The sequence below is a fragment of the Cyprinus carpio genome, chromosome B13 (assembly GCF_018340385.1).
Source record: "Cyprinus carpio isolate SPL01 chromosome B13, ASM1834038v1, whole genome shotgun sequence".
Lineage (NCBI taxonomy): Eukaryota > Metazoa > Chordata > Actinopteri > Cypriniformes > Cyprinidae > Cyprinus > Cyprinus carpio.
Genome location: NC_056609.1, coordinates 23,591,161 through 23,603,840, shown reverse-complemented (window position 1 = coordinate 23,603,840; position 12,680 = coordinate 23,591,161). Strand labels below are relative to the sequence as shown.

Below are 12,680 nucleotides of genomic sequence, written 5' to 3'. Positions count from 1 at the left end.
TGTCCCAAGCTATAAGGACACCTAGCCCAGTAAAGGGGCTGACCAGAAACCCAGGCAAGCTAACACCGATACTGGGCCTGGCGTCAAACTGCTCTGCAGTGCTCAAGCATGGACAGCTCCTCATGCTCCTCTGGGAAAAAAGGCACCTTGCACGGCGCAGTTTTGAGTCCGGGTCCGAATTGGCAGCAGCGACAACACCAGAGGTGGGAAATCTTCATCCTTGGAGGACAATATCCCATTCCCCGATGCTGCGATCAACATCCGATCTTCTGGCGGCACAGTGAATTAAATGCTGGGACAGTCCGCTGGTCATTCGCTGCGGGAGAAGTGAGAGGTCTGCGGGGACGTGCCCAGCGTAGAAGCTCTCACTGTGACCCTCAGATCTCCCAGAGTTCTAACCGGCGGTCCCCTACTCGTGACGAGGCAACTGGGATGGGTAGAGACAGAGGGTGCTGTTCCGTTCCCCGTAAGGAGAGAGAGGCGAGATCTCAGCGAAGCCAGGCTCATACGCTCCTAATGAATCACTGAATCAACAGGGACACCGCTGTTTGTGCCGTCACGCCGACCAAGAACAGCTTCTTTCTTCCATTCAGAACGAAAAGGCTTTGTGGAGAATAAATAATTCACCCACTCGGCTCTGAAGCAAAAATCTGATGCACCTGTCACCTATTTATACCCGTGTGCACAGGGAGTGGCTCAGGTATGCAAAATCCACTAACCAAAATTCATTAGCGTTTTTTCTGAAAGTCTTAGCAGATTGGGCCTCTCAAGTAAACCACCTATGTAGATGTAACTCGTAGTGACTGACAGATAGGGGACAAGGTTTTTTTGGATTTTTGATCAAATAAATACAGCCTTGATGATCACAAGAAACTTATGTTAAAAATATTTTATTTATATTATAATAATATAATATATTAATATATAAAATATTACACAGCACAACAGTTTCTTACAATGATGATACTAAAAAAAAAATTCTTAAACACCAAATCAGCAATTTAAAATGATTTCTGAAGGATCGTGTGATACTGAAAACTGGAGAAATGGCTGTTGAAAATTCAGCTTTGTCATGACAGAAATAAATTACATTTTAAAATATATCAAAATAGAAAAGAGTTACTAAAAATTGTAAAACTATTTCACAATATTGCTATTTTTAATGTATTTCTGATCAAATAAATGTGGTCTTAGTGAGCATAAACCACTTCTTCCATTTTTACATATCTTACGAACCCCAAACTTTTGAATCGAGGTGTATATACTTTGTGCTTTTTAAGAAATAAAAGTCAACAGATAATGAGATCTGACTGAGACTCTCACATGACTGAATTGTGCCCTTTCTCTCTCTGTAAATATCCAGTGTGCTGATTCTGTTCCCTCAGGACTGTATCCATGTGTCCACAAGAGCTCATCAGAAAGAATGACACCAGCGCCCAGTTAGATCATCACAGTCATGCTCAGACACAGCACAGACCGCTGAGAGCGCTGCACTAGATGTTCCTTTAGATTTCTTTAACATGCGCCTTGAGAAATATTAGCTGCCTTTGCCATTTGGTAGCATGTAGCCATTTAAGATTGTGTCATCTGCCACACTTTATAAAGTGACATTTAAATCCTTTTTAACATCATGTTTGTACTGTCCAGCATAAATGTAATGTGAGTGTTTTTAGATTCAGTTTTTTTTACTCTCTCTTTGTTGCCTGTGGTTCATTTGATTTAATGCTCTAAAGGGACAAACCCCTGTAGATCTCAGTGGGTGACATTTAAATGTGTCTGTAGAAGAAAACAGTTACATGAGAGTTTGGTTTTAAACACAATTGCCCACAATACTGCTTGATAATAGCATGCCATTTATTTGTTAAACGGGTGTTATTTTAGTATCGTTGAAATAGGAACGCAGTTGTTATTAATATCTTGAATTAGTTTTTATTTTTATATTTTGTTTTCATTTTAATTGTAGTTATTTTTGAGTGTTTGTTTTTTGTATAGTTTTTTCATATTTTATTTCAGTTTATTTTATTTTTAAGTAAAGATTGGTTTTAGTTTCAGCTTTAGTTAACTATAATAACACTTTAATTTTTCAAAATACTTGTGTTAAAAAAGTCAAATGTTACTGCATGCTCCTGTATTTACTGCCAACGCTGAAATCATCATATCATATAGGACACATTAAACCTGATGAGAAGTCTATAAATGCAAACAGCTGTCCAGTGCACCTAAAGTGATAATCGAGCCATGATTAAACTAATTAGTACCTCATAACATCACGCTACTTGTACTAATATCAGAATATTAAAGTCGTTGCAGGAGCCTCCGCGAACAATCGAATCAGCTCATGTCCTTATGTTCAGGATTCATCAGCAATACTGGTTCAGCGGCGGGCGGGCTGTCAGTCATGTTGAATTTCCTTCTCGTGGTCCCAATCGGGCATTAATTTGTCAATCTGTATGCAGAGCGGCTCTCATAACTTCCCCAGTGTTGTAATTAGTGCTACCTGAAGTTGTAGGGCTTTGATTGCCTTCAGGGAGGTGTCCTGCAAGGCTGTTTCAAATTAACATGAGGGCAATGGCCCTGATTGCTCGCATCTGGTCATTAAAGGAGAGGGGATTTTTCTCCCCTCCTTGCCCTGAACCCAACATGGGCTGAAATCAAAAGCTGGTGCTCAAATAAGCAAGCCTCGAGTTTTTCAAGTTCCTGAAAGAGCTGATTGGACAGCGAGAAAATCCATTACTTAAGCATATGGATACCAATTACATGTGTTTTTCTGTGAGGATGGTGATGTCTTTTTGCAGAATAACTGTTGGATCATATCAGGATATAGGCAAAGCCACAGTTGAAAGCTTCGTGGGGGAGATTGCTGAAACATTCAACAGCTTTTACTGTTGCATTGGGTTCGTGAAATGGATTGTTTTTCAGCCGTGAGCAGGGAGGAGTTGTCTTTTGACATTTTTCGAGATGATTGAGAAAATAAATTGCTGGAGTAGCAGAATAGCAAAGGATGGAGACAGAACACAAGCTCGGAAGATGAATATATTCGCTGCTTGTATAGGAGTTTGAGATGATTTTTCATCCGTGAAGTGTCTTATAGTAGTAGCCCAGAACTCCCTTCACCAATTTGTGTAGTTTTCATGCTTAAATGGATTTATTGTTAATGCTGCATGATCTGAGATTTTCCTTCCTCCCTCCCATGCCCTGTTTCTGTCTTACGCTCTCATTCTTGATCTGTATTCCCTTCTCTCTGTCTCTCTCGCTTTTAGATATGCATTGCCGTCTCGTGACAATGACCGGCTCTGTATCATTGAGATAGCTGTTGCTAATGGAACTGCTAATCGGCAGCAGAAATACATGGATGAGCCTGTGTCAGAGGTAACCCTGCTTCTGGATATTCAATCATTTGAATGACTAAGACTGTCTGTATTTTATCAATGAGTTGTCTGATTTATTTGAACCATTCTGTGACCATTTTTAACCCCTTTTTTTGTTAAAGATTACAGTATAAATAGCACATTTTTTCCACATTATCTCAAATTAAAAATTAGATCTAAATTAGATCAATTAAAAGAAAATTATAGAATTTTCAATGTGTGTTTAAAAGAAGGATTAAAAATTCTCACACACTGTTTTAACTAATGAAAGGGGAAGAGAATATATTTGCAGTCAGGTAGGTTATTATGCTATTGTTTTTGTGAAGACAACTCAGTCTTTTTAAGAGATGGTGTAATGATTTTTGTTGCAAAAATAATAAGTTTGATCATTCAAGTTAAATAATTGGTTCATGTTTGTGTCCTAATTGATGAGAACCTTAGAGAGAGCTGTACTGCAATAATCAGACACTTTCAACAGCCTATAAGAGACTTAATCATTATAATATAATGGCCCCACAAATCCATCTATAGCTGCATAAAAAAAAAAAAAAACACTGGAGACTTTACTGAAAGCTGTTCTTTATTGAAATATTTGTCAAATAGACTACAAAGCCCCGTCTGAAAATTTAAAACAGTTTGAAGGTTAATTGTATGTCTTATCATTATATTATACTTTGAAAACCATTGCATATCTATAAATGTGCATGCCATGGGGTTGTGAATTGTTACTGGGCAGCTGCTAAAGTGTTTTGAGTAGTTTCTAGGGGGGAGAAAAGAAAAGAAAAGGCTGAGGAAATAAGATACATTTGTCCTAAGATTTTTCTTCTTTCAAAAGTTTGTACAAAGTTTGTTGTCTAGCAAACATAATAGATGATTGGGGAGACAAAAATATATCAGACAGACTCACTAATACGTTATTGTAAATTGGAAAGATGTTTAATCTTGTCTTGATCAAAACCAATAAACTGTATTTTTTCAAAAGAATAATTAGCTTTTGACCTAAATGAACAATGATTGCTAAATGCATATAGCAGCAAAATGTCCTTAAAGCTACTGTAGTGGCTCCACATAAATCCTTTCAAAGATAAAAACTTTGCTTTTATCTCTAATTATAATTTCCAGGCTTTAAGAGCCATTGACTTCAGAACAGTTATTGCATGACATATCTTTGCGTAGGAAAGAATAAAGTGTATCGTAACCTACAATATGTAGCTTTTTTGCCCAAATCTAACACTTTACTATCCCAAAACATACACTACCAATCAAGTTTTGATCAGGTTTTTTTCTCTTTCTGTCTTTTCAGGAAGGATGCATTAAATGGATTGAAAAGTAAGTGTCACAGTCTCAAAAGTTTTAAGCAGCTCTGCCATTTTCAGTACTGATAATAGTAAATGTTTAAAATGAGTATATTAGAATGATTTCTGAAATATCGTGACACTGAAGACTGGAGTGATGGCTGCTAAAAATTTAGGAATAAATTACAAATTTCGAATATATTCAAATAGAAAGGTTATTTTAATTTTACAATTATATTTTATAATATTAACTGTACTTTTCATTTAAAAAAGCAGCCTTGGTGAGAACAAGATATTTTTTTGAAATCCTGGATAAAACAACATGAATCTCTTTATCAAGATAAAATCATCTTTATTGTTAACATAAGTCACCTTTCCTCCTCTCAACGCTTAGGTGGTGTTTGGCCCCACATTCCTCTCTGAGCTGCACCACAACAGTGGGGATGTCTCTAGCTTCATCGGCTGCATACGTGAACTGCAGTTGGGCTCCAAAGACCTGTATGTTGTGGGGGAAGCAATCAGAGGCCTAAATATTCAGAACTGTGATGCTGCAGTCTGCCAGCACAACCCTGCCACAATGTAGGAACCTGTATCAGGTATGTTTTCACCTCCTTTTGTTTTGGAGAAAGAACCGTCTCAAAGGCTACATTCTGCAAATAGTGTTTTCAGTGTGTAGATGAGAATGAGTATAATTGGCTGTGTCTCGATAAAAGACTCGTTCATTCTTGTTGACACACTGGGCTGTAGACAACATGGGACCTGAGGAGTTCCTTACTGTACGTGTAGCCGTCATGCTCATCAATCACTTTTCTTTCACAAGCATCTCAAGTTTTTAATATTTGGCATACAAGCAATCTTCTACTAAATTTAGTGCTTTTGCCAGGGCACAGAGTTTGTAAATATTGTCAATGATATGCGGATGCTATGAAGATGCTCACTTGAGTTTAAATAGCGGTAATCAGAGGCCTGATTGCAGGGACGTGAGTGATGTGTGAATGTGCTTTTTGTTAAACCACAGGCAGCGTTTTTGTGTTGCCTACAACCGATGGTTTATAATTACAAATTAATATTTTTCTGTGTCAAAAGCATGGTTTGGGTACAAATCTTTAGGTTCATCACGAGTCCTGATCCAATTCCAAATGATCCATAGTAAATCTCAAATCCTCAACTGGCAGCATACATGGCACATAATTTGTAAGTTAAGGTGGGTTATCATATTACTTTTTTTTTTTTTTTAGTTTTGGCAAAATAATGAATTAAAATGCTAAATAAATAAATTATATTTATATATATATATATATATATATAGATATAGATATAGATATAGATATATATATATCTATATATATATATATATATATATATATATATATATATATCACGCACTATATATATATAGATTATATTTATATATATATATAGATATTATATATATAGATATTTTATATATATATATATATCTATCACACACACGCACATACTACTTTATTTATTTATTTATTTATTTATATATTGAAAAACCTATATTTTTTACATTACTTTTTTGTATATGTTAATTGCATGTTACCATATTGTTTTATGTTTTGGCAAAATTATTAACTAATGTTCTTCCAGTGTGGTTAAAAAGTTAAGTCGTATGGTCTTTAATGTTCTCAAAACGTTAGGGCTAAATCTTTACTTATACATCATTCATGGGATGTTTTGTTTTTGTTTTTTTTTCTGAAACATTTTAGTTGGGCGTTCATCTAACATTTTGTAAATGTTACTAGTACTTGTTTCAGAATTTTCAGATGACACTGAAAAGTGTTCCTGCGGCTCAGTGGTAGAACATGGTGTTAGCAGCGCAAAAGGTTGTGGGTTTGATTCCCAGGGAACACACGTACTGGTTAAAAAATGTATAGCTTGAATGCACTGTAAATCGCTTTGAATAAAAGCAACTGCTAAATCCATAAATAAATAAAAATTAATGTTCCTATAATGTTTAAATGATAAAATCGAATGTTCATGTTCTTTTATATTATCATAACCAAGTAAAAAAAAAACACACACACACACACACACACACACACACACACATTTTTAAAGCATTTAAAAAAACTGGTCATTTTAAACATTCAGGGAACATTCAGAAATAATGTCTATATTTGAAATAATGTGAGAAATAATGTTTTTACTTTATAGGAATGTTACAAAAACATTTTTAGAACATATTTTTGTTAGCTAGGTATTTAGCAGTATCATAGTATATTACTGGTACTAAAAACTATTGTGATTATAAAAATGTATTGTGGTTCAGTACAATCATTCAGCCAGTTTCTGATCCTGACCAGAAAGACTGCTCTTCTGCAGTTCAAGATTTGTGATGTGAAGCGTAAAAACATGACAAAAGGTTAATTTTTCAATACAAGACCACCAGAAATTTTTAGTTTCATCTAATGAGATATTTATTACAAATCCATGTAAATGTCAGTCATGAAAATGCCTTTTGCTCAGCTGGTGACGTGCTCGACTACAACAGCGCGAGTTTAGGCACTCAGGGACTCTGCATCTGACAGCTGTGGAGAGGTTTTCCTGAAGAACTACAAACAACTGGTGCTGAACTTAAATCTAAATACTTCCAAACATAGAGATAAGGTGCCATTTACCTTTGTGTATAAAGCTGATGGTCAAAATTTATTCATTATATACTGAACAAGTAGAAAATAATATTGCAATACAAAATCCATGGACAACTTGCTTGGGTTTATAATTTGGGTTTATAATTTGAAATGTAATATGCACCTGACACCTGCTTTTTTTCCCTGTAATAATAACTCAAATCTGACAAATCTGACCAATCATCAATTGAACTGAATTAAATGATTTTTCATTTTCACATGAAATGTTTCAAATTTTTGTCCTGTTGATTTGTTGTTTATTTGATTATTGTAACTGCATGGTAATAATAATAATAATGGAATTTGTATGGAATAATGGAAAACCTATTAATACTATGAGATCTTGCTTTTGCTTCATAATTTGATTGGTAATATGTAGCACCTGACACATTGCTTGCTTTATTACTGTAATTACTTCAAATTTCTTTAATAAATTTCCAATAAATAAATTTTCTTCTTTAATAAGTTTTACATTTATTTGACAAATCTGACCAATCATCAGTTGAATTGAATAATTACTACATTTTTCTGAACTTACATCCTGTTTATTTGACAAATATGAGCAATCAACAATGTACTGTACACATTAATAATAATAATAAATTATAATTGAATGACAAGAAATTACTCTCTGTACTCTCATTAATATTAAATTGTTGTATAGTCATTATTTTTTGTTTTATTTGCGCACAAAAAGTCTTGTAGCTTCACAAAATTAAGGTTGGATCACTGATGTCACGTGGACGATTTTAACGATGTCCTTACTATGTTCCTGTGCCTTGACCGTGGTAGGAGCCTTGCTGTCTGTGCAGGGTCAGAGAGCTCTCGGATTTCATCAAAAATTTGTGTTCCGAAGATAAACAAAGGTCTTACAGGTTGAGGGTGAGTAATTAATGACAGAATTTTCATTTTTGGATGAACTATCACTTTAAATTATTTAATATAGTTTTAAATGTTTTATTATTGTTGTGTTTTTTTTTTTTTATTATCTAGGTATTCCATTTTAAACAAAGTCTTAAACATGGTGGCATCCGTATTTCTGGTTCTAAACCCATCTCGGAGAAGTCCGTTTCACCCAAGCGTGCTGTGAAAATAGTTTTTTTTTAAATATCTCAAGAACCAACCTAGTGCATTACCCCCTTCACTGACCTTTATGAGATGAGCCATTGAGAAGTCCAGTTTCGACATTTGGTTTGTGTTTGAATGGTCTTTTTCTGAGGTGATGACTGTCCTTTCTTTTATCTTCTCCCCCACAGAGCGGTTTCCTGTAAACAAATCACCAGAGTATTCTCTTTGATCACATGGGATTCTTTTGGTATGCTGGCTAGATGTCTTGTATGTAATCTTTCTTTTTTAGTCTGAAAGGCAGTGGCTATTATTTTCTTTTGTGACGTCATGTGCAGAGTACTTAGCCTTTGCATCGAGAATGAAATCACAGACCGTATTTACTTTAAAAGCATAAAACTAGCTGCACTCATGTGAGGCAGATAATAGCCCTGGAAAATGTCCTAATGGTAATCCCAGTTAGCTGAGAAGAGCGGATGAAGCATGTTGCCACAAAAAAATGCCAGCAGCTGACATTAGCAGGCTAGTTTTTCTCAACAGATGGTTCTCAAACATATTCCCTCTTTCCTTGCCTTTGCTTCTGCTTAGTCATTTCTCTCTTTATTTTCATCTCCCAAAATGGTATTTTACCTCAGGTCTCCTCATCCGTTTCCTCTCTGGCACTTTTAAAAGTTTCCAAAAGTGCATATATGGCTGTGTATTTGGACGTGATGTGAGCATTCAAAGTACTTGGCTTCCTGTTTTAAGTCCCTTTACTAGTGTTGAGTTCTGACAGTGATTCATGGCTTTAACGGTTGTAATCCTTTGACTTTGAGACAGATTCTGGCCACCTCCACCGGGTAACGGCTAGAGCATGCGGAGGGCAGGAGCGAACAGCTGTACATCAGCCGTTCATTTCATTCCCGTAAAGCGACATCATTCACCTCGCTGTCGAGCTGAGCACTAAACTCTTTTACTGAGTGTGTCACACCCGCCCAAGTGTATAATCGAGTGTTTGGCCCACTAAACAGGCAATCCAGCACGTTTGGAGGACCAGCCTCTCCATTTTGGGTCTCCGGTGAGCCGTGGCCACATGTCGTGTTTACAGCTGAGATCTTTGAATTTTAAATGCTGCCTTTGGTCAGTATTCTTAACAAATCTCGGTTTCCTTTGCTTTATTAATCCTATCAGATGACAGTATTAAACAAAATGAAGATTTATCTACTTAATTGATACCTGTAAGATATTTTATGATGTTTACAGTCTGTGTGGTAGCTATAGAAAAGAAAGTCGGAAGTCAGAGACTGTTTTTGTCTGCTTATCTTATTCTCTTGATGCACCCTTATTTAAACAGACATGGAGAATGCTTTCCTTGTTAAATTATTCATACATGTTTGCTTCCAGAAGCTGACTTTTGCAGCCCGGAATGGTCAGTGGTGATGGCAGCTCATTATATCTGCTGGGAGAGGTGTGCGTCAGGAAGGCATTTGACTCAATTTAGTGGAGACGTCTGTGACCAGGTTTTCAGAACATCACATAGATTACAAAGAAAAGTTACTGTGTTTTTTATTCCCAAGTCTCTTGCTTTGTAGCAGTGACCTCTGATTCACATCCATTCTGCCCAAACACAGACAAATGCTCTGGGTTTCAGTCTCTTGACTGTCTTACATAACACCCCACAGTCATCGAGTTCATTTAAATCAGGATCTTTATATAATTAAATGCAGGATGTCCTCTGTGAACCGTATTAGCAACAGTATGTTTCCAAGAGCTTGACCAAGAATGAAACCAGTGTCAAAAATTTGTCCAGTGACCTCATAATGTTGTAGTGCAGTGAGTGGATTATATTTTTAATCCAATTTTGTGGAGGGAATGATAATGTTTTCAAATCTAATAAAATGAGTCAAGAAAGAGATGCTCATTTTGGTATACCATACCTTTTACCTTTTTTTTTTTTTTTTTTTTTTTTTTTTGGAAAATTAATAAATTTTGAGCATAGACAAATTGATTAAAAGTGACAGTAAAGTATTTTATAATAGATGGTACTAAAGATTTGTTTCAAATAAATGTTTTTCTTTTGCACTTTCTGTTCATTCAAGAATCCTATTCATTCAAGATCAGTTTCTGCAAAAAAAAAATTAACTATTTTTGTCATTTGATATTAATATGAAAAGTTTGCCAGATCAGCATATTAGAATGATTTCTGAAGGATCATCTGGCTCTAAAGACTGGAGTAATAGCTGCTGAAAATTCAGCTATGCATAACATAAATTGCATTTGTTCATATATTACAATAGAAAGCATTAAATCGTAATAATATTTCACAGTGTTGCTGTTTGTACTGTATTTCTGATCAAATAAATGCAGACGTGGTGAGCATAAGAGACTTCTTCCAAAAACATTAAAAAATCTTACCGAACCCAAACATTTGAATGGTTTTGTTTGTGTGTGTGTGTGTGTGTGTGTGTGTGTGTGTATACAAGTAATATATATGTACATTCTTCCAGAAGAGAAAGGCTGTTAATTAAAAAGGATGTTTACAGAGTTTACAGATATCTTTAAATATGTAAACGTATGTATCTGCTGAAGTATTTATTTATTTATTTATTATATATAGATGGCTTCAGAGTCAATAGGCTAAACGCCACAAAACTCCCACTTTGATTTTGAGTCTGTTTCCTTTTTTCTTTTTGAAATAAAAGGGTCATGATCAAAATACAGAATATGTCACTGCAATGTCAAGGCTCTCTTTGAAGAGTGGTAAACGCATCTCCAGTGATCATACACAGTTGGCTGCGTACGGAGCTCGCCATATGCAGCAGACACCTGAATGTTCCCTGCGTCAGTCTGAGCTCGCATGGCTGGTGAAGGGCAATCAGTCACAGAAACAGATGTGTTTGCATGTTCTACATAAAACGGGGCAATAATCTTGCAGTCTGCCACGGCATTACCCCCTGCTGTCCTGAAAGGCAGTGACAAACCGTCCGCTGTCTTTCCCTGGGTACAGTGCAAAGAGTGCATGTATACAAACAAGGTCACTTGATTAGTGTCTTACAGAGTGGGAAGGTTGCTTGTTGTCCTATCCAGTTTTGTTTGCATAAGTGCAATTATTGTTGTAACATTTGTATGCGTTGTATTTGTTCATGCCCAGGTTTAAGGAATATTCTTGTGAATAATATTGTGTGTGTGTGTGTGTGTGTGTAGTCATTTGCACTGGTTCAAAATCCCAGTGACAGAATGTAAATATTTCATTTCAGCTGTGCTGCAGCTCAAAACACATTATTAATTTATAGATTTGAAACTCCTCCGATGCCTTCCTGTATCTGATATCATACCTTTGAAAACCGTCTGCGTCTTCCGGCAGCTTATGAAGTTCTTGTCTGAATATTGCTTATCATGCTGGCCCACCCTCTACCTCTCGCTTGGGGATAAAGCCTGGAATTATAAAACTTCCGTTTGCGGAATTGCACCTCGGCAGTCAGCCGTTAGCTCGAGCATTTCTAATCATTCGCTTACAGTGAGGCTAGATCAATATCAGCAGAATGTGAGTCTACATTTGCAGGTGGCCTTCAGGCCCTGTTATGCTCTTATTTAAATTAACCTGGGATTTTTAAAGGTGTACTCAATATGTTTTTGTTTATCTATGCTGAGTCTGCTTCATCCCATTGGTCTTGGATATATTTTTGCTTTTTTTCATTATAGTTTTTCCCCTGCCTCATATTATAACTTTCCTAAAATAGACATTCCACCAAACATAAAGTTGTGTATGCATAATGTATGTACTGTATAGAGGTATTTTGTCTAGATGTTTATCCTGGGTAAATCGCCTGGAGCACTGTCTGAAAGAACTATATGAAGTTAACATGATGTTTTTAGTAACAGCATGACATGACTGGTCATGTGACCTCAAAACATGGGCAATCCAATCCATGTTAAAAATAAAAGACCACAAACCTGCAAATATGATTAACCTATATGTTAATCATAAATATTAAGGCAGCAAAATATTTTCATGTACACCTCTGTTCAAAGGTCTTTGGGTCAGTGAGATTTGAATATATTTTTTGTTTGTTTGTTTTTTATTCTCATTAAAACTGCATTTCTTTTATCAAAATCAGTAATATTGTGAAATACAATTACAGTTTAAAATAATTATTAGCTATTTTAGCATATTTTAAATGAAATTTATTCCTGTGATGGCAAAGCTGAATTTTCAGCATCATTACTCCAATCTTCAATGTCACATGATCCTTCAGAAATCATTGTAATATACAGATTTAGTGTGCAAGAATGATTTCTTCTTATCAATTTTGAAA

At 35.6% G+C, this 12,680-nt stretch overlaps 1 pseudogene; it reads left to right on the top strand.

The window, feature by feature from the left end:
• Nucleotides 1-5,866, top strand: part of LOC122139461 — a 75,556-nt pseudogene extending 69,690 nt beyond the window's left edge.
• Nucleotides 5,867-12,680: the final 6,814 nt, after the last annotated feature.